Source organism: Python bivittatus, unplaced genomic scaffold, assembly GCF_059951505.1.
Source record: "Python bivittatus isolate LINGU-HERP-01145 unplaced genomic scaffold, Pbiv_v1 ctg000020_np1212, whole genome shotgun sequence".
NCBI lineage: Eukaryota > Metazoa > Chordata > Lepidosauria > Squamata > Pythonidae > Python > Python bivittatus.
In genome coordinates this window covers 106921487-106946947 of record NW_028277030.1, presented here as the reverse complement: position 1 = coordinate 106946947, position 25461 = coordinate 106921487, and positions in this window count along the sequence as shown.

Below are 25461 nucleotides of genomic sequence, written 5' to 3'. Positions count from 1 at the left end.
AGTACCTAAACTTTAGTTTCATTGTTAGAGATTACAGTTCAGTATAACCAGTACCAGTCTCTTCGTCTCTCCCCTTCTGGAGTTCCTCAAGTCAACTTTTGAACCTCTCTGTTTTCTGAGAATGCAGTTGCATTTTCTGGAACTCATTCCAGTGTTACAAGTGTTCTCCTCCGCTGTATACATCTGAAAAAGTTATGAGTCTACTTACATTTTGATACAGTATAGAGGAAGTACCTCTATCACACGATCATAGGACTGGAAGAGATAGGCCACGAAGTCCAAGCTCCTGTTCAGTGCAGGAATCCAAATTAAAGCATCATAGCCAGATGGCTGTTCAGCCTCTGCTTGCACACAGCCAGCAAAAAAAGGCTGCCTCCTTCCTAGGTTCTACCATTCCACTGCTTTGGCCTTTAGGACATTTTTCCTATAATTTAAAGAGAATGTGCCTTCCTATAACCCAAGACTATTATTTAGAATCCTGCTGTCTTGGATGATACTGAGTAAATAGTCTCTCTCTGAAATTCTTTCAGTATTTGAGAAGCACTGTCACATTCCCCCTCAACTTTTTCTTCTCAGGATTAAATGTACCTAGCTTTCAGAAAGAGTGCAAGTGCCAGATCCCTTGTGAGATTAGATATGCCTAAAATTGCTACTGTTAATTGTTTCAGGTACACTCTTAGGTGCAAATAAGCTGTTTGAATTAAGCTTGCGCAGGACCAGATTGCAACTATCCTTCCTGTGTGCAGGTTTTACATCCAGGCCCATTTTTTCATGTTTATTCCAGCATCACGTGGGATTGTTTTCCCTGCAGTACTAAATACCTTCCCTTATGATTAGCCCTGTGCATCTGGAACCAGCAGCTGTCCCCTTTTTGGCAGAGATTTTAGAAAGAAGCTGTGCTAGATGGCTGGCATCTCCAGTGCAGGTCAGAAACAGAAATACTTTTTTTTTTCTTAGTAATTCCTAATTCAAAGGAATGAGGCAGAAGGAGAAGCTTCCAACAGCAAAATGGAGACATTCCCTTTGTATGGAGTGGAACTTTAGAGATCTGACATGGAAAGAGGGCATATTTTATTTATTTTTTAATCATACTAGAAGACCTCCAAGATCCCTTCCAACACTATGATTCTAATGTGATGCTTTGATTAGAATTACCGCTAAAATGGAGCTGAAATATTTTAGCGGTTGTTCTTTTCCATCTCCGGCAAACCCGGGACATCGCCCTTTATTCGGAAAAGTAACGATTGTGTTCAGTTTGTGCGCCACGGCTTTTCAACAGGAATTCAAGGATAAACGCACGTTGCGTTACTTTCCCCGAGCCTGTCAGACATCGCCTTTCTCTCTATTGAGGCAGACTTAGCCGCGCGCTGCAGAGGCTTCCAAGCGCCTGCGCTAAGGAGGCGGCCGAATGCAGGAGCAACCATGGAACGAAAAGCTCCGCCCAGGCTGATGTCCTCTTATGGAAAGTAAGCCCTCGGGGTGACGTCATGGGCTCGCTGGGCTCTAATGTGGGGCAGGTTTTCTGCTGAATGACTGGCTGCCAAGCAGTCGCGAAAGACGCTTCCAGGAGCTTTTGACAGCTTCGTTGCAGAGGTCAACCAAGGGGAGGAAATGAGGGGCCTGCAAATTGAAGAGATGTGGCTGCGGGAATCTCGAATAGAGGCACCCCCGCGAAGACTGTAAAGGAAAAAAAATCACATTGCTTGACAATAGGAGGAAGCTGGCAGATTGAGCTGTAGTGGGATGTCTTCCCACAGGAATTCTTCTATTTTTAAATCTCATTCCTTACTACAGCTTTACTATGAACATAAAAAGTCAGACAGGGAATCCAACAAGCAAACTAGGAAGCTTTAAGGCTACAGTCCTCCCAGCCTAAACAAAGTCTCTGAAAGCAAGAGGATTTCTAAGGGGACCAGGAGGTTAAAAGACACTGTCTTGTAAACTGGATTCCCTCAATCACCAAGAGGAATGTTAAATGCAAAAGGCTCAGGGTTTACTTTTTAAAAGACCCCTATTTTATTTTGATAGGTTTGAATTGCTTCATATAGAGAAACTCCTATTTTTACAAATGTTGACTTGCATCTACCTCTTTTCCCCTAAGAAATGCATGTCTGATCAGTTTGTAAAGAAGAAATAGCTAGTATATTTCCTAGACCAACATCTACGTCAGCCACAGGAAGCCTATGTGATAATTTGTACATTACAGTGCAGTCACAGCTATACATATTCAGTAGTAAGTGCCTCTGTGGGCTATGCGATTTGCTTCCTGGTGTATTTAGGATCGCAATCAGTTTATCTGGGAATAATATTCTTTGAATTCAGTGGAGTTATTTGTGAGTAGATTTGTGCAGGATTGCACTCTTTAAGGCACCACAAGACTTTACGGTTGTGTTTCTACAGTGTACTGAGCCACAAATTAGCCAAGTACATTTAAGCCTACCATGCTATGTGAACCCAGCCTGTGTGTAATTAGTTTATGAGTCAATGTGTTTCAAATCCAGAAAGGTGGATTAACTGATTAACACTAAGGCTGTCTTACAAACAGTTGTGTTTTTGTTGCAACAGGATGGTCAAGGGGTTATCTTTCTAAGTATCTTTAATTTTTTAAAAAATAGATGCTGCAATATTTTGATTGTTTTTTAGTGGAGAATAAACAGAGCATCTCTGAAGCAGAGACACAATGAAAGACAAAATCTGTGTTCCTCCCCAGCATTAAATTCTTGACTAAAGGTTGGTGTGCTTGTCCGGTTATTGCCTCCAAGTCACTTGAAGCATCTCCAAAGCACAGCACTACGTAGATGAGGTCTGCTGTCCTTCTGAGTTGGGAGTCCTATCATCATCCTGCCACACTTCCAAATTCCCTCGGGCATATTTGTGACATGAATGGATGCATTTATAAATCCTTTATTCCACACAGATTAAAGCCATACCTTTGAATGTCTCTTTTGTTAGATATTTGTATAGCACAAGCTTTGTAACACTCATCTGATTTATCTTAACAGTACTCCATTAATGATAGCCTGATCATTAGAACTTTTTAATTTTCCCAAGGTTACAATCATAACTGAGTGAATACCTGAACTTGAGTTTTATTCATTCAAACCATACATCACATTAGCTACTGTCTTGACATAAAATATTGATATTAGGGGGTTGTCCACTGTATGTCTATGTGGGGGTTGGAGAAGGTGGTGTGTGTGTATGTGTGTGTGTGTGTGTGTGTGAGACCTCAGAGGCATTCGTCAAAAATCAGGTTGTTAGGAGACTGCAGTCCAGTGCTTTGTTTTCAAGTGAGCCCAGATGCCCTGGAAAAGAAAAGAAGAGAAAAATCTGACATGGGAAGGAACATCTTGAGAATCTTGAAATAGGGTGGTGAGAAACATCTTATGGGCAGGACATTTATGTTACTTTTAGTTTATTACTGGTATTTCTAGACCAGTCTACTTCAAACAGTTCTAAGCATGTATAGCAAAAATAAGGATTAAAAGAACAAACAGGAAGCAATATAAAGCACAATAAAGCCCAACTGCAGTGCAAGAACACAGTAACAGCAGAGCCACCAACAGCAGAAACTGAACAGTACTGGAAGAACATATAGGAGAAAGAGAAGACACATAATACCAGTGCAAAGTGGCTGCAGGACCTGAGAGCAGACCACAGCAATCTCCCAGAACAGGAACCAGTTACCGTTACAGTAGCAGACATCCAACAGCAGGTCAAGAATGTGAATGTCAGCACCTGGCCCGGACATGATCCACACCTACTGGCTAAAAAAATTAACAGCAGTGCATGAATGCCTAACAGCACAGATGAACCAGCTGCTAGCAGCAGGCTCCCACCCAGACTGGCTAACAAGGAAGGACAATGCTGGTCATGAAAGACCCCCACAAGGGAACAGCACCATCTGACTACTGGCCAATAACCTGGCTCCCCACAATATAGAAAGTCCTATCAGGCATCATAGCCGCCAAGCTATAGGACCATATGAGCCAGTAAATGAGCACAGCTCTGAAGGGCATTGGGAACAACACCAGAGGCTCAAAAAAACACCAGTTGCTCATAGACAGAGCAGTTGTCCAAGACTCAAGATCTAGACAAACCAATCTGAGCACAGCCTGGATTGACTACAGGAAAGCCTACAACTCAATGCCACATACATAGATCTGTGAATCCCTGGCACTCAAAGTCAACAGGACACTAAGGACCTTCCTCAAGAACTCTATGGGACTGTGGAAGACAACACTGGAAGTCAACTCAAGACACCTCACGGAAGTGGCCATCAAGTGCGGCATCTACGAAGGTGATGCACTGTCCCTGCTGCTGTTCTGCATAGGCTTGAACCCCCTCAGCCAGATAATCACAAGGACTGGATACAGATACAAGTTCAAGAGTGGAACTACCATCAGCCACCTCCTCTACATGGATGACATCAAGCTGTATGCTAAGAGTGAACGAGACATCGACTTGCTGATCTACTGGACATGGATCTACAGTGAGGACATTGGGATGTCATTTGGACTGGAGAAGTGAGGCCAGATGGTACCAAAGAGAGGGAAGGTAGTTAAGACTGATGGGGTGGAACTACCAGCGGGCCACATAGCAGACATACAGATCAGCAACAAGTACTTTGGTATCCCACAGTCACATGGGAACCACAATGAGGAGGCAAGGAAGACAGCAATATCTAAGTACCATCAAAAGATAAGATAGGTCCTGAAGAGCCAGCTCAATGGGAAGAACAAGTTCTACGCCATCAACATGTATGCCCTACCAGTCATCAGATACCCTGCCGATATAGTAGGCTGGCCAAAGGAGGACATGGAGGCTGCCAATGTGAAGACCCAGAAGCTCCTCACAATGTACGGAGGTTTCCGCCCCATGTCCAACACCTAGAGACTGTGTACCAGCCGGAAGGAGGGCAGGTGAGGTTTGGTGAGTGTTAAAACCATTGTTCTGGATGAAACCCAGGAGTACATGACAGCAGACAAAGGAGGAAGTTCAAGCAGAAGTACCATGGCAAGACAAGACCCTGCATGGGATGTTCCATCGACAGATAGCTGAGGTGGCTGACATTGGGAAATTCTACTAGTGGCTGAAAAAGGCTGGACTAAAAGACAGCACTGAAGCACTGATCATAGCAGCACAAGAACAGGCACTAAGCACCAGATCCATAGAAGCAGAGGTCTACCACTCTAGACAGGGCTCAAGGTACAGACTGAGCAGAGAGGCCTCAGAGATAGTCCAACACATAGTAGTAGGGTGTAAGATGCAGATAGGAATAGCATATACTGAATGGCCAAGCAAGTGGCTGGCATTGTGTACAGGGACATCTGCACAGTATATGGGCTAGACCCTCCCAAGTCCAGATGGGAGATTCCACAGAAGATTGTGGAGAATAACAGGGCTAAGAACCTGTGGGACTTCCAGATCCAGATGGACAGGCAAGTACTGGCCAATCAACCAGACATCGTGGTAGTAGACAAGGACCAGAAGACAGTGATGGTATTAGAAGTAGCAGTGCCAAGTGACAGCAACATCAGGAAGAAGTATGAGAAGCTGGAGAAGTACTGGGGCCTGGAGGAGGAACTAGAGAGGATGTGGAAAGTAAAGGTCAAAGTGGTCCCAGTGGTGGTAGGAACACTCGGGACTATGACTCCTAAGCTGGGAGAGTGGCTCCAACAGATCCCAGGAACAACATCAGAGTTCTCTGAGTAGAAGAGTACAATGTTAGGAACAGCTAAGATACTGCACAGAACCTTCAAACTCCCAGGCCATTGGTAGAGGACCTGAGATTGATGAAAACATGTAACACCCATAGGGGTGAGAGGGGATTTTTATTATTATTATTCAGGAATGCTTTGGACTCTATCTGACCTCAGAGCATTCTTCAAAAATCAGATTGTTAGGAGACTGCAGTCCAGTGCTTTGTTTTCAAGTGAGCCCAGCTGCCCTGGAAAAAGAAAAGAAGAGAAAAATCTGACATGGCAGGGAACATCTTGAGAATCTTGAAAGAGGATGTCAAGAAACATCCTATGGGCAGGATATTTATGTTATTTTTGTTGTTGTTATTATTATTATTATTATTATTATTATTATTACTGGTATTTCCATTCCAGTCTACTTCAAACAGTTCTGAGCGGCGTATAGCAAAAATAAGGATCAAAACAACAGAACAAACAGGAAGCAATATCAAGCACAATGGCAATATCTAACAGGGGCAGATCTCAACCCCCCCCCCCCAAATGCTCTCTCCCAGACAGGTGCATTTGACATAGGTAATCGGTTTGCTTGCTTCACTATGATGTGCCGTTTTTGGTTTGGGTTTTGTAGAAGGTGGCATGGTTGGTTCAAGGGAGGAGGGATTTTTTAAGACATTTTGTTTGTGTATGTATGTGCTTGTGTTTAAAAATGTTTTGCTTGTATGATTCCTTGAACATCACCAGCTTGCTTTCTGTGAAAAATTACTGTATTAAAGCAGAAGTACGACAAAGAAGGGATGTGAAAACCTTTGGCTTTCAAGGAATGTCAGTATATCCCTTGGTAGCTTCAGGCTTGATGCACATTTATTTTATTTTTAATTTCAGATTATTTTATTAAAAACTAAACAGATGAGAAGTTGGCATGCTCCAAATGAAGTACTGTCCTTAAGCATCATCTGTATATACAAGAATACCTTTGGGTCCCACATACGCGCTGGAGACATTCTTAGGACATTAAAATGGTAGTTTGCTGCAGCCAGCTGTTTTGCTTGGAAGTATCCTCCTTGCCCAGAAAAAAAGAGGAAGGTAAACTGAGTTTGTGAATAGCATATTGGATATTGTAAGAAACAAACTTACCAGTCTGAGAAAAGGGTGAGTGACCAAGCACGTCACCTGAGTCATTTTGTGACAATACCTATAATATGCTCTCAAAATAAAAAATGTACTCAATGATTCATAAAGGTTGGGGACTGCTGGCCTGCTTTCACAGACTGCAGTCTTTTCATCTGTGGGGTGTACACGCATGCACACATGCCCATCTGCACACACATATGCTAATGCCTGTAAAAGATATTGAGCTCAAAACCTAGATCTGAAATGGTCATTTCAAATGTTTCAAGAGTTTTGTTTTAGAATTGGTACAAAGCATGAAGTCACAAGTGTAAACTAAACTTGGCTGTTTGAAAATATATTGTTTCAAAATTTGGGGAAGCTTGATTTCATGTGGATGTTTGTGTGTTGTACTGTGCTTTATTTTGTAGGCAAGTCCTGCTTCATCTTGTTACCGCAAGTGGGAAAACCACATTTTAAAGGAACTTGGTGACATAGACTGGGCAAGCGAGAGAGAGAGAGATGACAAAATGAAACAAAAGTGGCTGAGACAATATTTACAGCTGATTGTAGGTTGAGCATTCAGTAGCATTCAGGAAGTGGACGAACCTTATTTGAGTGGTATTTAATTGGCAATCAGAGTTAAACATTTCAAAAAGTTGCAACCATGTTTAGGCATGAAAAACAGGGTTCAAAGGCACTTAGAAAGGGACAGAGACATAGAACTAAATGTCTACTTAATGGGAAGATCTCTGCTTAAACAAAGAGACAACTGGAAGATAAAGAGGGTAGAAATAATACATCTCCTGAATCTGTGTAGAAAAGGGATGCTACAAGGCTCAACGGGATCTTTCATCACCAGGTCCATGCACAATGCTTGGGCAGATAAAGGGAAAATCTGACTAAGTGTGCTTTGTAGAAAGTTGAGTGGAAAGATGGAAAAAGAAATAACCTCTTGGGGCAATGGGTTTTCTTACTTTTTATCAGAATCACTTATTTTATTTATTTGTTTTTCAAATTTATATATGCCACCCATCTCACTGTACAAGTGACTCTAGGCAGCATTACAAGTAAAAAACTATAAAATCTTAGAAGAAATATAAAAGTTAAAAACTACAAAAGGTTAAAATTAAAACTAAAAAGTTAAAATTAGAAACTAACAAGGCGGAGAAAGTATCCTCAAGCTACCAACCCTCCCAGTACTGTGAACCCCTGTTGGGTCTCCATGCAAGTTGACAGAGCCAGGTCTTGACGCCCCTTTGGAAAGCCAACAGAGTGGGGGCCAACCTTACCTCAGGGGGCAAGATGTTCCAGAGGGCAGGAGCCATGGCAGAAAAGGCTCTTCTCCTGGATCCCGCCAGTTGGAACTCTCTAGGTGACGGGGTCTGTAACATACCCCTTCCTGCCAGACCAGGTGGGACAGGTCGATGTGATGGAGATGAGATGGTTCCTCAGGTAACCTGGGCCCATGCCATGAAAGGCTTTAAAGGTCATAACCAACATCTTGAATTGGACCTGGAAGCAGACCAGCACCCAATGCAGCTTGCGCAGCAGAGGTATTACATGCGCAGTTCTAGTTCACTCCTCCCAGCTCCTGAGTTTCAGATATAAGGAAAATACTAACTTGATTGATTTGTGGCCTCCTCTCTGCAGCCAAACAACATGGGTGGGTGGTTGGGTGAGGAATTAATACGTTTTCTGTTTTCCCCTTTTTCTTCAGCAGTGGACTAGCCTTTCTGCAAAACTCTAGACATTCATTCATTCATTCATTCATTCATTCATTCATTCATTCATTCATTCATTCATTCATTTTCTATGGCTGCCCATCTCAGACAAGTGGGCAGCAAACAATCATAAAATCAATTAAAATCAAGTACAAACACCATACAAAAATAAATATATATAGCAGCTGAGAAAAATTATAACCATAGATACCAATATAACCAGGAAACAGGGCCCTTAACACACTCGGGGCCCCAGGCCCAGGCATGTTACCAGGTCTTCAAGATCTTACAAAAGGCCAACAGTGTCGGGGCCATCCTAATCTCTGGAGGAAGAATGTTCCAGAGGGCAGGGGCTATGGCAAAGAAGGCACCCCTCCTAATCCCCGCCAGCCGACATTCCTTGGCTGATGGGACCTGTAGCATGCCCAACTTGCTGGACCGAATTGGACAGGTAGAAACAACTGGGAGAAGACAGTCCCTCTGGTAATCCACTCCCAAGCCATGAAAAGCTTTAAAGGTGACTAGTACTTTGAATTGCACCCGGCAATACGCTGGCAACCAACGCAGCTCATGTAGTAATGGTGTTACATGTATTAAATATCTGACATCATTTACTACCCAGGTAGCTGCATTCTGTGCCAGTTGAAGCTTCCAAATGCTCTTCAAGAGCAGCCCCATGCAGAGGGTGTTGCAGTAATCCAGACAAGAGGTCACGAGAGCATGAGTGACTGTGAGCAAAGCCTTTTGCAGCAGGACTTGGAACAGCTGTAGACAAGGCTGTAGTTTTTGCCATTATTTCAGCAGAAGTGAAGTCCATCAAGGATTACCTTCAAAATACCTCTTTTCATTTTCCAGACCTTCAACATTATTTCAAGATGGCTTGCTATTGTCTTTGCTGCTATTCTGGAAACATCAGAATTGTTGGATGAGTCAACAAATGTTCTCTCCAGCTGATCAACAGAGAAATGCAAAAACTGGCATCCAGTCAGAATTCGATTCCTTGTCTTTGTCCAGAACTCCTGTTGGTTTTTTGTTAAGGGTTTTGCCCCACATTCAAGAAAATGTGAGCAGTCATTGTGAGAATAATCTGCAAATCAGTCCCTCTGACCAATTTAAAAAGGGAGTATAAGACAGGAGACTTAGCAGATATGGGAAGGTGAAGAGGTCAAAATCTGGAAGTGGGATGAGCAGGAGTTTCAGCCTATGGGAAACTACGCACTCAAAAGTTTCAACTGCAAAACTGCCTTCATATTGATTCCTTTTGCACATTAGTGGAGCTGGAATTTAATTTGTTCTATTAACCAACAGAGATTGTGGGCTTTTCCCATTTGTACCTAAGAATAGTGCAATGATAGCACATGCCTTGACAACATCTTTTTCTGCCATGTCTCATGACACTGCCTTCATCTCAGCCCCAATCCATAAGGCAACTGGCTTAAGTCATTTTTAGCTATACCAGTGTTATAGTACATTTTCATCTGTAAGGTAATAGTATCCCATGACAGTTACCCCATGTGTAAAATCTTAGTTTCCCATGTCAACTCCAGCGTGTGTAAAACTGTTATACTTCCTCAGAGGCAAAATGAGGTGACCAGTAGTGGGTGGGATCAGAGGAAATTGGCCATTTCAGGCTGCCCATGGTCCCTCAGCTTTGTCTGTTTTCTCCCTAAAGGGCTGGTCGTAGCAGCACTGTGCTGGTGGTCTATCAGAACTCCACAATAGCGAAGACAGACTGGTAGCGTACAACCAAACACTTTGCTGATCACATGCTTTATACAGCAACATCAGGACAGCACCATTTGGCAGTAGAGGCAGGATAGGGACTAGCAATAAAGCTGCAGATTTATCACCAGTATGGGTTCTGCTGACTTAAGGAAGGTACATAGCACTTTAACTCAGTAGTGGGGAAAAGCCCTAAGATTTATGATGTTTATGATGACATCAAGCTAGAGCCACTTAGAGAGTGACACTAGTGCTGCATGTGGAAGTACCCTGAAAATTTGGGAAGTGAAAATGGTGGTGGTGTTGTAGTGCCCTAAATTCTGTACTCAAACCATTATAGCTGTGGTTTATCTAGTAACAGATAAATGTAAAGATTAGATTGGAAAATTAGTATTTTTAAAAAAATCTACAGCAGTGCCTTGTTCAACAGTTTCCTGCTCTGGTGGGTGAACTTTCATTATTGCTTTGTATTGCTTTGGCTCAGAGTAGGAAAAGCTGGCAAACTCAATATGCGTATAGTAAATCTGAGGGGAAAAAACAATAGCCAAAATAGGTCTCCGCCTCCTTTCATTTCTGCAGAGGTTCAGTTCTCTGAATGTGATTTTAGATTCAATAGGCTCTGTGCTGAATTACTAAATCTCTAAGTAAGGACCGGATTCTAATTTGCCTCATTTAGCAACTAAGCATTTGGCAGCCTTGCCAACATTCTCAGCCCAAAATTGAACACAGAGGCTGCTATGTGTCTGTAGGGCATTTCTCTGATCTGCCAACCAGGTCTCTGAATCTCAGAATGCATAGGAAACGAGAGGGCGAGCATCACATGGCCTTGTAAAATGTCTCCTGAAACAGTTTGACACCATTTGTAATCATCTGAAGTTTGCAAAACAGAGTTAATGATGTGGCGACTGAGATGATCAGCGGGAGAGCCTGAAGTAAAACAAAACTAAATAAACAGACGGGTTTCCCTGTTTCGTAAATGTGATGAAAGCTGCTTTGCAAACTCCTTCTTTGTAATACAGAAGTTGTAATTTCCAGGTCATGAAACTCCACCCCCATCCGCTTGGTATTAGCTCACCTGGAATATTTGTATACAAAGCATGGGCAGAAGCATATGAGAGGAATACGTTGAAACGGAAAACCTGTAAGACTGGAAACTTCCTTCTTCATCAACATATTCTCTGTCTATTTGTACCTGGAGGGAAAAGCCTTTAAGATGGACATTCAAAGATTTAAAAACAGCTCTTTGGCATGTAGCTAGCAAATGTTGGATCAGGAATATTTGTTAACTAGGTTCAAAAATCACGTATCTTTTATGAAGTTTGTTATAACCTAGTTAGTTCTTTCAGACTAACATACTCCACAGGATTGTGGTGTAGCTAAAATATAATTGTAGTACACATGCTCCTAAAGTGGAGCAACGTACAACAGGAAGAATCTAAACAGAGCCAGCCGATGGAACCACTCTCTGTGACTCCATATTGCACCATCAAAGGAAACACAGGAAAAGGGTGGGACTATAAAGCCTGTCTTTTACACTCCTCTGCTGTCTGTTATTGGTCAGCAGGGCAGGGATCAAAATAGTTTCACTACAAGTTGGAAATAGGAGTGCAGTTCACAAGGAACTTGTTTTATGTGAGGGGATTAAAATGAATATATGACTCTTGTTGCCATTTTACAAAAAAAAAGCTATTTGGGAACATTTGGGGTATTTCCAAAAATGTACTCTCACTCTGGGGACTGCCACTCTGTGAGACACTATAGCCAGTTTTCACAATACAGTAATGATGTCATTGCTGGGATTTATTTATTTATTTATTTAAATCATACCTAACTAGAATGTTCACACTTCTAACCCTAGCAGTTTCTCATCAAAATTATAATCAGGTCTGGCCCTGCTTAGTTGGTTTTTTTTTTTCTTGAGATCAGCCAAGGCTGGCCAGATCCTGCTATCTGAATATAAGCTACCATTAGGTTTTTCCTTCCTTTAAGAGTCAGGCATTCTATATGCAGATGCCATTAGAATGGCTCTTTTCTCAGTTGAAAAACAGGGAATGAGAAAGTTAATGTTGTAGGTTCTTCTGTATCTTACTGCATATTTTAACTGCTCTAGGGATCTTGCAGTAATACTATTGATATGTTATCGTTAATGTTCATGTACTATTGAAGAATTTCATCTTTATTATCAGGTGCTAATAGGCTTTACTATAAATGGTAAGCAAATGTAAATTGCACTTATGAATCCATTGAGAACTAATATGGCTTGATGCTGTTTATTTCCCTGTTTTTAACCAATAAGCCCAAAAATACAAGATTTCTGCACACAAAGGGCAGCTAATGCTGAACCCCATTAAGAAAATCTAATCAAGTGGGAGGAAAAATAGGCAAAAGTAGATTCAATTCTTCTTCCTTTACAAAACCGCTGATTTGCTCCATTCCAGACTAACAGGTCTTCATGAGCATGATTGTTGTTGCTACGCAAAACTGCACAAACACACAAAAACAAAACCATCACACTATTCCCTTTTGGGGTGAGCAAAGTAATGCAGAATACAGAAAAAGAGTGAGAAATGTTTAGCCAAAGAAGCTAAAGGCCTGAGAAGGGACAAGAAAAAGAAACGTAGCTAAACATTCCTTTTCACTATCGTATCTTTCAAACCTTGCAAATTGTCCGTTGCTTCCACCACATCCATATGCCATTTCATACAGTCCCTCCGAGAAATTCCAATATCATCAGCCGCCTCAGATCATCTCGGTTCTGTAGGCCCTGTCCTACACATTGGTCACATAAACAGCTGCCTCTCAGGAGGGTGAGATGTGGAGTTAGATTTTAAATAGGGACATGGGACTGTTGAGATCGTGGAATCTGTTGTGGAATTGCTGTTCATAAAAAAAAAACAACAACTCTATAACAATATATTTTTTTCTTTAATCTTCTTTGATTTTCAGGATCTCTTCACTTCAAAATCTTTCCCTTACTCCCAATCCAGTCACTCTTCTTTCATATATTTATTTTACAATTTTATCTTGATTCATTCTCTCTATATGACCAGACTATCACAAAGTACTTTTGTACAGTCATCACTTCTGTATTCAACTCACATTCATTCAGCACCCATTTATTCCTGCCTCTATCTCTCCTTTTTTTTACTACATATATTCTTTAAGCACCCAGTTCCCACTACATTCAATTTTTATGTTTCTCCTGACATACCCAAGTCTCACTTCTGTATGATAAACTGGGCAGAAACATGTTCTTATACATAGCCATTTTTGCTTCACAAACATTCATTCCTTACAACAGACATTTTACTCACTACCTTAAGGCATCTGTGTGCCTTAACATTTCTCCATCCATTTTCCAGTCTTAGCAAACATTCTTTGAAGGTGCACAAACTCCTCTGCTTGTTCTAGTTTCTCAGCGTTTATGTGCAACTTGCAATTATTCACTCCATTTTCCCTTTCAAACATTAAAATATTGGTCTTTGATACACATTTTCAGATTCACTCTCCATATCACATCATACAATCTATCTAATGTTTGCTGAAAAATCATTTGGATTGTCAGCCAACAACATAGCAACATCTGTAAACAAAAGAACACATACATTTATGTCCCAAACCAAGACATCTCTAACACGCTACAAGCATTCCTTATACTTTTATCCATAAACAATCAAGTGGATATCACCCAACCTTATCATATGCATGCTTCACTTACATCATAAATTGTTCTTACCACATTCAGCAACCAATCTTCATATTCATGCAAAGCATTCCATAATTCAAGCCAATTCACTTGATCATGTACAGTACTGTACTTTCTCTAAATCAGCAAATATTTATTTATTTATTAAAGCAATTTATATGGCCACCCAACTCACTCACAGTGACTCCAGGTGGCTTACAGAAATAAGACCCCAAATACAAAACCCACTGCACCCCCATCCCCTGGCAACAACAATACATTAAAACAAACCACTTGATGGGCTCCATATCGACTTGGGATCCCCAGGCCCACTGACAAAACCACATCTTCAAGGCCTTTCGGAAAAATATCAAGGTGGGGGCCAGTCTTATCTCCGCGAGGATGATGTTCCACAGGGAGGGAGCCACCACAGAGAAGGCCCTTCTTCTCAGTCCCACTAGATGGACCTTCCTAATGTGGGGGGACCCGTAATGTACCCTGTCTCCCTGATCTGGTGGGTCAAGTAGATATAACGGGGAAAAGGTGGTCCTTCAAATAACCTGGCCCCTAGCCTTTAAAGGTGATAACCAGCACCTTGAATTGGACCTGGAAGCATATTGGGAACCAATGCAGCCCCCACAAGAGACATGACATATGTGCAAATCTAGACTTGCACAAAACCATGCAGGCTGCCACATTTTGAGCCAACTGAAGCTTCTGGATACTTTTCAAGGGCAGTCCCATGTAGAGTGCAGGGGATGAAAATGTGAATGGTCAGGACAGGAGGTAACTAGGTCATGGGTGGCTATTGGTCCAGGAAAGGGTGTAACTAGTGCACAACCCGCAGTTTCACAAAGGCTCTCCTGGCTATGACTGCCACCTGCTCCTCAAGTAGGAGTGGCAAGTCCAGGAAAACCCCAGATTATGCACCAGGTCCATTTGGGGCAGTGCAACCCCATCCAAGACCAAGGATGGCAATTCTCCATAAACCAAAGAACCCCAAACCACGAGCCATTCCATCTTGCCAGGGTTCAGTTTCAACTTGTTGCTCCCCATTCAGACCTTAACAGCCTCCAGGCACTGCAAGAGGGAGGTCATGGCATCACTTAACTCACCATGGGCTGAGATATACAGCTGAGTATCATCAGCATAGTGATGATATCTCACCCCATGGTGACAGATGATCTCACCCAGCAGCTTCATGTAGATGTAAAACAGAAGCAGAGAAAGTACTGAACCCTGCAGAACCCCAAAAAGAAGGGGCCGAGGGCCAGACCCCTCACTCTCTATCAACACCGACTAGGAACAGCCACAGAGGAAGGTAGTGAACCAAGACAACACAGTGCCCCCCACTCCCGACCCCTGAAGCCGCTCCAGAAGGATACCATGATCGATGGTATTGAAGGCCACTGAGAGGTCAAGTAGAGCAAGGATGGACACACTACCCTCATCCCATTCCCGCCAGAGATCATCGAAAAGCACAACCAATGCTGTTTCCTTCCCATATCCAGGCCTGACCCTGACTGAAAAGGGTCCAGAAAATCGGTTTCATCCAAGAACCTCTGGAGCTGCAGCACAACCACCTTCTCAACAACCTTCTCCAAAAAGGGAAGATTGGAGACCAGGACAAAAATTATTCAACAGGGTAGGATCTAGTGATGGCTTCTTATGAAGAGAGTGGACCACAGCCTCCTTAAAAGGTTGGGGCAGCACCCCCTCCCTGAGAGAAGCATTAATCAGTGCCAGAACCCACCCACGTGTCACCTCCCAGGAGGCTTTCACAAGCCAGAAGGAATACAGATCTAGAACACAGGTGGTTGCACTCAAACTCCCTAGGACCCTGTCCGCTTCCTCGAGATCAACAGGATCAAACCGTTCCCAGATAACTGGGCAAGAACCTGCCCCAGGCACCTCCACCAGACCAACAGCCACGCCGATATCTAACTGGGAACGAATCTGAGCGACTTTGTCTTCCAGAAAATCAGCAAATACCTCAGCACACCCCTGCAGATAGACCTCTGTATCTTCCTTCCCAAGAAGGAAATGGGTCATCTTAAAGAGGATTGCTGGGCGATTATCTGCAGACACCAAATTTGCCACCCAAATTGCCACGAAGTAGGCTTTAATAGCAGCTCTTACCCATGTTCAACTGAGTTTGTTCTTCATCTTCTTCTAGAGGCGCTCTAGACGTCTTTTAATCCGTTTCATCCCTCTCAATTCCTCCATATACCACATGGGACGATGAGGTACATGGTCAGGAGAGGTCACATGAGCGCAATCCTATCCAAAGCCCCAGACACTTTCCTGTTCCAGGCAGCGACTAGGGACCTGGCAGGACTATGCAGTAGATCTTCAGTTATAACCTATGGGTGTGATGGAATGTATCTATGAGGAGGAGAGTGATGTGGGAGATCAAGGCTATCAGGAAGGAGGGGCGGCATTCCAGCAGGGGAAAGGAGGCAAGAGGCAGCATAGTCCACAGGGGGAGCATGAGAAGAGTAAGAGATTCAGGATACCCACTCCCTAGAATCTCACAGTGAATATCCACTAATTGCTGTAGTATAGCTTTAGTTTGGCAAGATTCTGTCTATAAGGTATAAGCTAATAAAGGAACTGGACTGGACTGGACCATTTCACTGTTGTTCTTGGACTGGGCCTGACAATGGGGTTCCTTCTGAAACCTGTCTGGATCCATCAGTTGCCAGGGGCGACCAATCTAATAGGTCCTGCTTCCCTGCAGAGGGGTACAGCCCTAGAGAAGCTCATAGCCACCAAGGTGTGATTGGACCATGACAAGAGGACCAAAGATAGGTCCACCAATTCCAGATCACATAGGCACCACTCTGACAAGAACACCAATTCGGGTGCGTGACCACTATTCCTAATCGGGCCCTGGATGACCTGGGACAGGCCCATGGAAGTCATGGTTTCCATGAATTCCTGAGCTACCTCCGACCCCACCCCCAAGGATGGCAGATTGAAATCCCCCAAGACTATAAGTTTGGGGAACTCCACCACCAGCCCCACAGTGAGGTCCAGGAGCTTAGGCAGGGAAGCAAGTATGCAACAGGGAGGCTGGTACAGCAGCAGCAATCCCATCTGCTACCTCGAGCCCAACCTAAGAAAAAGGGTCTCAAAACCGGGCACTTGTGGAGCGATGCCCCTGGAGGCCACCAGAGATTCTCTGATGACAACAGCCACACCCCTTCCCTGGCCCTGTAGTCTAGGCTGGTGCCACACTCAATAACCAGCTGGGCACATTTCTGAGAGAGGAACCCCACCCTCTGGCCCCAGCCAGGTGTTGGTAATACAAGCCAGACCAGCCTTCTCTGCAAATCAGCGATAAGGCAAGCTTTATTATAGGCTGATCTGGCATTTAAGAGCAGCAGGAAACCTGGGCCTCCACAGATCTGCTGACCAGGCAAATGGGTTGAGTTCAAGTGGCCAGAGCACGAGATCAGTACAAGATACCGAGGTCGAGTTCCCCACAAGCGGCCTGCCCCTTGTATCCTGCCATATTTCCCTTTACCCGACACCACTGAAATATACTGGCCTACCCTGCTTGCCCCACCAACCATTCCATCCCCCATCCTCAGAACTCTTCTCTTGATCTAAAAGGGGAATCCCTCCAACCAACATACAACCAGGGGTAAGGTGAACCCAACAGGTGCTATAGCAGTTGCTCTCAGCACCTTCAAGCTGCATCAAACATCCCCTCTTCCCCTTCCACGCTCACCCTGCATCCACTCAAACTCCCAAGCACCACCCTGCCTGGTTGCTTTCACCCACCCAGCAGGGAGCCACTCCGCACCCCCGGCTCTCACCCAGGGAGAAGGACAACCACACTCACCTGACTTTCACCAAACACCCCACACACACAAACCCAGGATCTTCTGAACAACCTCCTAGGGCAAGATCGTAAGCCCATGCAAAGATCGACCTAAAAGGAAATCAGAACAGCTGTCCAAAACCATGCCACACCGCATCAAGCGCTGTTGCAGCCACCAAGCAGTTGCACCACAATGCTTCCAAGAGTCCAAAGCTCTCAAATGCCAGTAAGGATCCGAAGCTCCCACAGCCCAGTCAATCAGTCAAAAATCCGGCCAGCAGCCTACCATACTCCGCAACACCAGTGTCCATGTGAATAGATCCAGCTGCCAGCAAGGGCCAGGGTAGCTCATCTTCTTCATCAGCTCCCCGCAAAGAGCAAAAATCTGGTTGGCGCAGCCCCTGCCTGGTAGAAGGCCACACTGCAGTTCCCAAATTTTGCTCACTGTCACTAGTCATATCTTTTTGATCAGAATTCTGCCAAACACCTTCCCAAGCACACCTAATAAACTAATCTTCCTGAAGTTTTTCTCTCTTGCTCTTGCTACCTTTCCATTTGTATGAAGAGACAAGAACAGCATTCTTTCCATCACTGGGCATAGATATAGTCTTTGCACACTTGTTAAATGAGCCACTCCATAAGAAAACCACATCCTTATTTTAACATTTCTCCAGTTACACCATCTGTAATTAACCTGCTATTTGCCAACATACAGCATTTATAACTTTCTTTCAGGGTTTTTTTTGGGGGGGAGGGGACATTAACATTTACACCATTCATTTTAATTCCACTCTTCAACATATTACTATTATTCCCGTATCAATCTCTAAAATTCACCTTCCGGCATTCTCTCCCTTTGGTTTCATCCCAAATTATTTCTTCACTCTTATTGTAATGCCAATCACTTTGGAAGCTCCTTGCTTAGCCTTCTTCACCCATTTCCAAAACAATTTTCTATTTCCATCAAAATTGTTCTACATTTTCTCTGCCTCTTTTAATCTTAACTATTTCTTGTCTTCTTTTACTACATTCTTTGCCACTATCTTTTCCTCTCTCTACATCTTTTACAATATATTTCTCTCATCTTTATGTTTTTGCAGCAATCATTCTCTTGTGACACTTTTTTCTTCTATAGCCTCTGTCACTTCTTCATCAAGCATTATTTTTCATATTTCCTATGAGCAGAGCTCCACACGCTACTGTGGCTCTCCCTAACATAGTTTCCCCCACTCTTTTCCAAACAGTTCCATGTCCTTTTTCCTTACACCTACTTTTCTCTCGTTCTGTTGGTAGAGCACTCTGTCTTCTATACTTATTCATGCAGGACTCATACTTTCTCTTCCCACAGTCACTGTACATTCATTCTTGTTTCTTTAATTTCTTTCCTTTTCCTCCAGCTTCACTGTTGAAACTGCCAACATGTCTGTCCCAGAACCTCTCATCACTCTCACAGGCCTTACAAATTCTTTCAGTCTTTCATCATAAACAGTCATATCAGTCATGCTTTTAGATTTGTATTCATTCCTTTTCCATGTGTACAAATAAACAGACTTACGTTTAACTCCCATATTGAAAACAAAATGGCCTTTTCACCAACATATGCTCACTAAGGGATCACCATTCTCTTTCATTCCTGGATCTCCAAATGGCCCGATCACCTTTTCTATACTCTTTGGTCTCATACCTAATCATCTATTCCATGGCTCAGCAGAATGATTTTTTCTCTGTATTTATTTCATTCAGAATGTTGAGAAGTTCTTACCAATACTCATATCAGATTCTTCCATTATCATCATTTATTGGAGGGTAACATGCAACTATCATCAACATAATGAATGAATCAATTGCTACTTTCATAAGGATGAATTTGTACTCCCTGACATATATTTTAGCCCTTTCATTCTTAAACTTATTCCTTTCTTCCCTACATGATTTCATCAACTCCACTCCATAAAATAAGACTACTTTCATTCAGATATATTTCCTCTTTCCTCTTTCATGCTCTTTTCCATTTACTCATCTTATATTCCAAGTTGCCATATTTCACATGCCATGATCACCTTCAGATAGACACACAGACATTGACCTCTACTCCCAATCATGGCTTTGGTTAATTAAGGCTTTCACATAACACTTTGTAGTAAGACAGAGAACGCATAAACTTGGTTGCCAACATTAGTCATATCCTATGCTACATATAGCATTTTCTACTAATGTTAAGAACAGTACTGTTTGATTTGGCATATTTTGGCCAGTATGCCACAACCAAAACCTAGTTTTATCTCACACTCATTCTGTTCTACCCAGGCTACAATCTATACTATCTTGCAAGTCAACATACTTTGCAAACTGCAAAAAATTAAAGGGAAGAGTTATACATAGACTTATCTGAAAACTGACCATGTTGGACTCAGTAAAACCTCTGTATAGATCTACACATGATTGTTTTGACAATTGGATAGGACCATGCTAATGTTTTCTAAGGTAATAAAACATTTTTAAAATCATTTTCCTTTATTATAATTGTCAGAGCTCTTTGAAAACCTAGACTAAAAAATAATTATTTATTTAAATTATTTAACCATGTTCTCCAACTGAAGAGGATAATCTGTGCTTTTGAGCTTATAATTAAAAAGACAAGACACAGAAGAAAAATGGGATGGGAAGGGAGGGGGGAAAAATAAACTCAGACCGCCGTTTTTAAGTCTACAGTTTTAATTATAATTGTGGGAACACCTTAGGTGGCCTGTTACAGCAGCAAAGCGAAGAACAGTTGAGGGCAAAGAAGGGCCAAAAGTAGCTGGTTATTCAGCAGATCTGAAGAAATAACACAGCACCTCTTCTCCCAGTCCTTTTGCTACAACCATATCATTAATCATATCAAGATAATTCCAAGCCTATAGAATTTGAAGGCAGTGAACAACTGGACATATTTTCTTTACATTCTTTTTAAATTTTCATCCAAGCAGCACAGTAAAATCTTTTGAAAAGCTGAAGAATGGAAGAGACCTTTTATGAAATGTACTCTGCTTCTTTAGGGCTATCAGTTTTTCCTCTGCATAGAGCCTCTGGAGCAAGGCAAATCAGAAATCAGATAGATAGATAGATAGATAGATAGATAGATAGATAGATAGATAGATAGATAGATAGATAGATAATAAGATCCTTATAACCACCAAGTTGGGAATGAGGCAAAGTAACTTCCAGCAGAGTTTCCCATTAGTATTTTGTAATTCACATACTTTCAGTGTCACAAAAAATGGGCCACAAAGAATAGTTGCTCAAAAGTTAGTTATGCATGTAAAAGGGAAAGGGAATTTTGTTAATGGAAACCATAAAGTTATATTTTAATTCAGCATAGAACGTCCTACATAAAACCTATTTGGAGGAAACATCCAAATGGCTCAGCGCAGAAAGTGAGAACCATAACATGATTTAAAAAACCTCTTTATTAAAATTAGTGCCCTCACAAACTAAATTCTTGGGATTGCAGTACATAAGATAAAAGCAACTGAAGTGCAGGAGGAAAGATGGCTAGAAATCCCCTGAAGAAAGGGGTAGCAGGGTTTAGGCACACTTCTGAGAAGTCACTGCTATGAACACCCAGGAAGTACCTTGCAGATGGTGATGAGACTTCAAAAGTTCCTAACAAGCAGGTGGAATTATGCAACACTAAGCAGGTAGTCAATTGGGGTTTCCATTTGAATAACAGAGGCAGTTAAATTCAAAGAAAAGGAGAAAATGATCTTTCAAATATCCTGGTTGAAAGTGATCAAGAACAAGCATGGAAACTTCTGGCCACTGAACTGGATGTGGCCTGCAAAGCCTATCCATTCACAGCCCTGTCCCTTCTCTTCACAACAGTTAAACTTGGGAAACGGCCTTCTACTGAAGTCAATGAGAAGCTTTAAAATATAAAATGGGGGAAGCTACTTTGAAGGTCTAGATCTGGGGGAAAAGGATTACATTTTCCTAAGTAGCACAAGCTCCCCCATTAAGCTTTCTTGCAATTATTAGGCTTGAAGACAGTAAAGCCTCCTCATGGAGTGAATGGGAGTCCTTCTTCTGGCCCAGTTGTTGCACAGAGAAAAACCATGCAACTTTTTGTCTCTCTGTGTGGATGTGCATTTAGTTATTACATCTGAGCATTCTTGAGTGTGGTACATACATTAGGAGGTTACTTCTCAGTTACTATATTTGATGTATGAGAAGGTGTGTATATGAAAAGGGATGACCTTGCCCCCAGTCACAGTTTAGATCAGACCACTTTTTCAGAGGGGGGAAGGGGCATGCACACTAGAAAGTTAGGCTGAAAAAAGTTCCTAGCTCTTGATATAAGGCTGTAAAACAGTGTTTTTCAAATTTGGCAACTTTAAGATGTGTGGACTTCAACTCCCAGAAGTCCACAGCCAGCATAGGGATTCCCCAACCCAAAATCTGGGAGCTGAAGCACAGACATCTTAAAGTTGCCAGGTTTGAAAAATATTGCTGTAAAGTAATAACTAGTGCTTTCAGCTGGGTTTGAGATTGCGTCAGGAGTTGATACAGATTTGTTAGCAATGAAGTCATATGCTCCGAATAAGGACCCTCTTGGCAACAGTCTGGCAGCAATATTCTGAACCAACTGTGGTCCTGAGCAATCTTCATAGACAGATGCAGAGTCCATGGGTTGTAACAGTTCAGCCTACACAACCTAAGCTAATTACCCATGTTCAGATTGGCTTACCTAGTGGCCAAAAAGCACTTAAGTTTCATCAGGATTAGGCTTCAGTTTGTTAATCCACTTATAGACATCACAATCTTCAAGCGCTGATTTTGAATGTTAGCTCCCTCTCCAGCATCTGGTGAAAAAGAGGAATAGGTCACTTCTCTGCTATTGAGTTAAAGCACCATGCAACCCATGTTGCCCAGATGTACAAGTACCATTCAATATAAGCAAATTTATTGATTTTCTCCTCTGGCTTTCCCCTTCAGCATGTCATCAGCCAATGAAAGAACATCCACCAGTTGGGACTCTGAAGCATGAATGGAGTATTATTGCCCAATTCCACAAGTTTGGGACTTCACCTTTATCTGACTCTCCTCCCACATCCCATCTGAGTATCTTTCAAGTTAAAAAGAATAAGAAATGAAGAAACATATGGAAAAAATAGCTCTTGCTTATAAATATGCATCTATGAAAATGTTTAAGGTAACTGAGCTGCACAGATTCTAATTCAGGTGCTATAGTTAAATACACGCAGGGAACCACTGAGTAGGAATACAGGGCCGCTGCTAGTACACAAGGTGTCCTTGTGCAAAATTCTACTTAGTACCCCCTCCCCAGCAATCTTTTAAGTATTCAAAACACTGTGTCTCCTCTTTCTTGGATGTCTCTTTCTATATAATCGTGCCAGGTGGTAACTGTGCTGTGTGGTTTTTAATTTTTTTTTTTTAACCTGCAACTGGTGCCCCCCACCCCCATGCACCCCCTTCTACAGCACACAATTCATACGCTGGGTGGTGGCAGCCTTGTAGACACAGCCCCAGAAAGGAGGGACAACTGCCTCTGCCCTGATTATGCAACACGGTAGATCCTGTACAGCTGGTTAACTGAAACTGACAAACCAACTAGGCAACCCCCTTATATGTTTGAAGTTGCAATAGAGGGAATCTGGCAAATAATCAGCAAAAGCCCAATTCAGCATCCCTCATTCTGTTTGAGACATTGTGATGAGGAAAAGCAGGAGTGCTGAATCTGCCCTGACACCATTTCAGACTTGCAAATTAACTTCCTTTTATTAATTCTGACTTGGAATCGAGGTTAACTGCTGAGTCTAGGAATCTATCTGGAGATGGTGCTTCTCTTATTGTGGTCACTCCCTCTCAGTTTGTTCATTCTGAAGAAAGTGGCTCTACTCTTGGAAGCTTGAACCCTGTCACTAGTCCTCTTATGGGAGGATGAGATTCCTTACTTACTTTTTAAAAAAGTAACAGTGAGAACATCCCTGAATTCAAGCAAATAATGGCAATTAGCTCTAAGTGATTGTGGGATGAATATCCATTTCAAAATGGATATGATTTTGGGATTGAAACATTCTTGTTTGCTCTGATCAGTGAACTAAACTGAGACCTAGACAGGAAGTATGTCTTTCTTTGGGATCTGGTAGTTCCCTTAGCAACATCCTATATCACTGGCGATTTGATTGTTTTGGACTGCCTTGCCAGGTTGAGCTTTGAAGAGTGTTACCTGATGCTGGTTTTGGTTTATTATTTTTTTCTAGGCTAATATGCCACTTCAAAAGCAACTGACTTTGAGAGGCTTTCATTTTCATTTCAGTAATTGGCGTTAAAGAGCCAGTTGGGTGTAGTAATTGAGGCACCAGGCTAGAAACCAGGAGACCGTGAGTTCTAGTCCTGCCTTAGCCAGCTGGGTGACTTTGGACTCTCTCTCAGCTGTAGTAAGAAAGCAATGGCAAGTCACTTTGAAAAAACCTTGCCAGGAAAACTGCAGGGACTAGTCCAGGCAGTTGCCAGGAGTCAAAACTGACTTGAAGGCATTTTTTTAAAAAAAATTGCATTAAATAAAATACAGCTATTCTTTGTTACCTCTGGCCTGAGGAACAAAGAATGACCCAGTAACAATAATTGACCTTCATTTGGGAAAATCATGGCAGTCAATATAATGGGATTGATGTATTTCTTATGCTGAGCAATCATATGAATGCTTGGTTTTGGCTTATTGTATTGTATAATCCCAACTCAACTGTAGCTTATTCAGCAAATCATGACTAAGCAAATTGTACCTTAATGCAATAGGTAAACCCAACCAATAGGGATGGAAACTTTTATCATCACTAGCAAGTAAGAATTGCTGAAAAGTGTTCTTATAAATACTCAGTCACAAATCTTGTTCCCTCAATCTCTTTTCCCGAGTCTGCAAGAATACCATGGTACAACTAGGATCCAACAAACAAGAGCAGCCATTTTTAGAAATTATTGTGTCAGTTACCTGGATCATGTTTCATTCTAGAGATCCCCTGAATGTTGACTGGATGGCCAATTCATCAGAAATTATTTCCCCAAATTGTCAGAAGAGCCACAGAATCTTTAAGGTCAATTTAGAACCTCAACAATTCCAGCTTCCATTTTTATTAAAATGCATCTTTAGAAAACAATGTACAAACTATAGGCTATTTGTAATTAATACTGTAGGAGACTTTTTAGCTAGAACCTGGCTTAAGTGGATTGAAGAGCCAGGCTATATGTTGTATTATAACTTTTAACATATCTAGATGTTATATGAAAATGTGTGGCTGTAAAATAGGAGGACTAATCTGGATTGGGACTGTGATTTGTGGAGGATAGAAGTTTAGCTCCTTTGTCATCCAGTATAGTCCTGATGAACCCTCACCCTGCTCCCAAAGCTTTTACTTGCTATGGGAGATACGCTGCTGTGGCATCAGTCCATCTGCTTAGTTTGCTAAGGAGCTAGGGACAATAAAGTGCATGAAATTGTGGCTAAATTGCAAAAAATGGAAGATTTGGCTTAAATCCAACCTAATGCAGGGGAAAAAAGGTAATTTACAAAGAATCTCCCCCATGTGTCCCTTCCAAAGTAATCCAAGCTAATAGAGGGGGGAAATTAATTTACAGAGGATCTCTCCCATATGTTTCCTTACATAGGCAATGGCTAAAGATGGAACCCTCTTT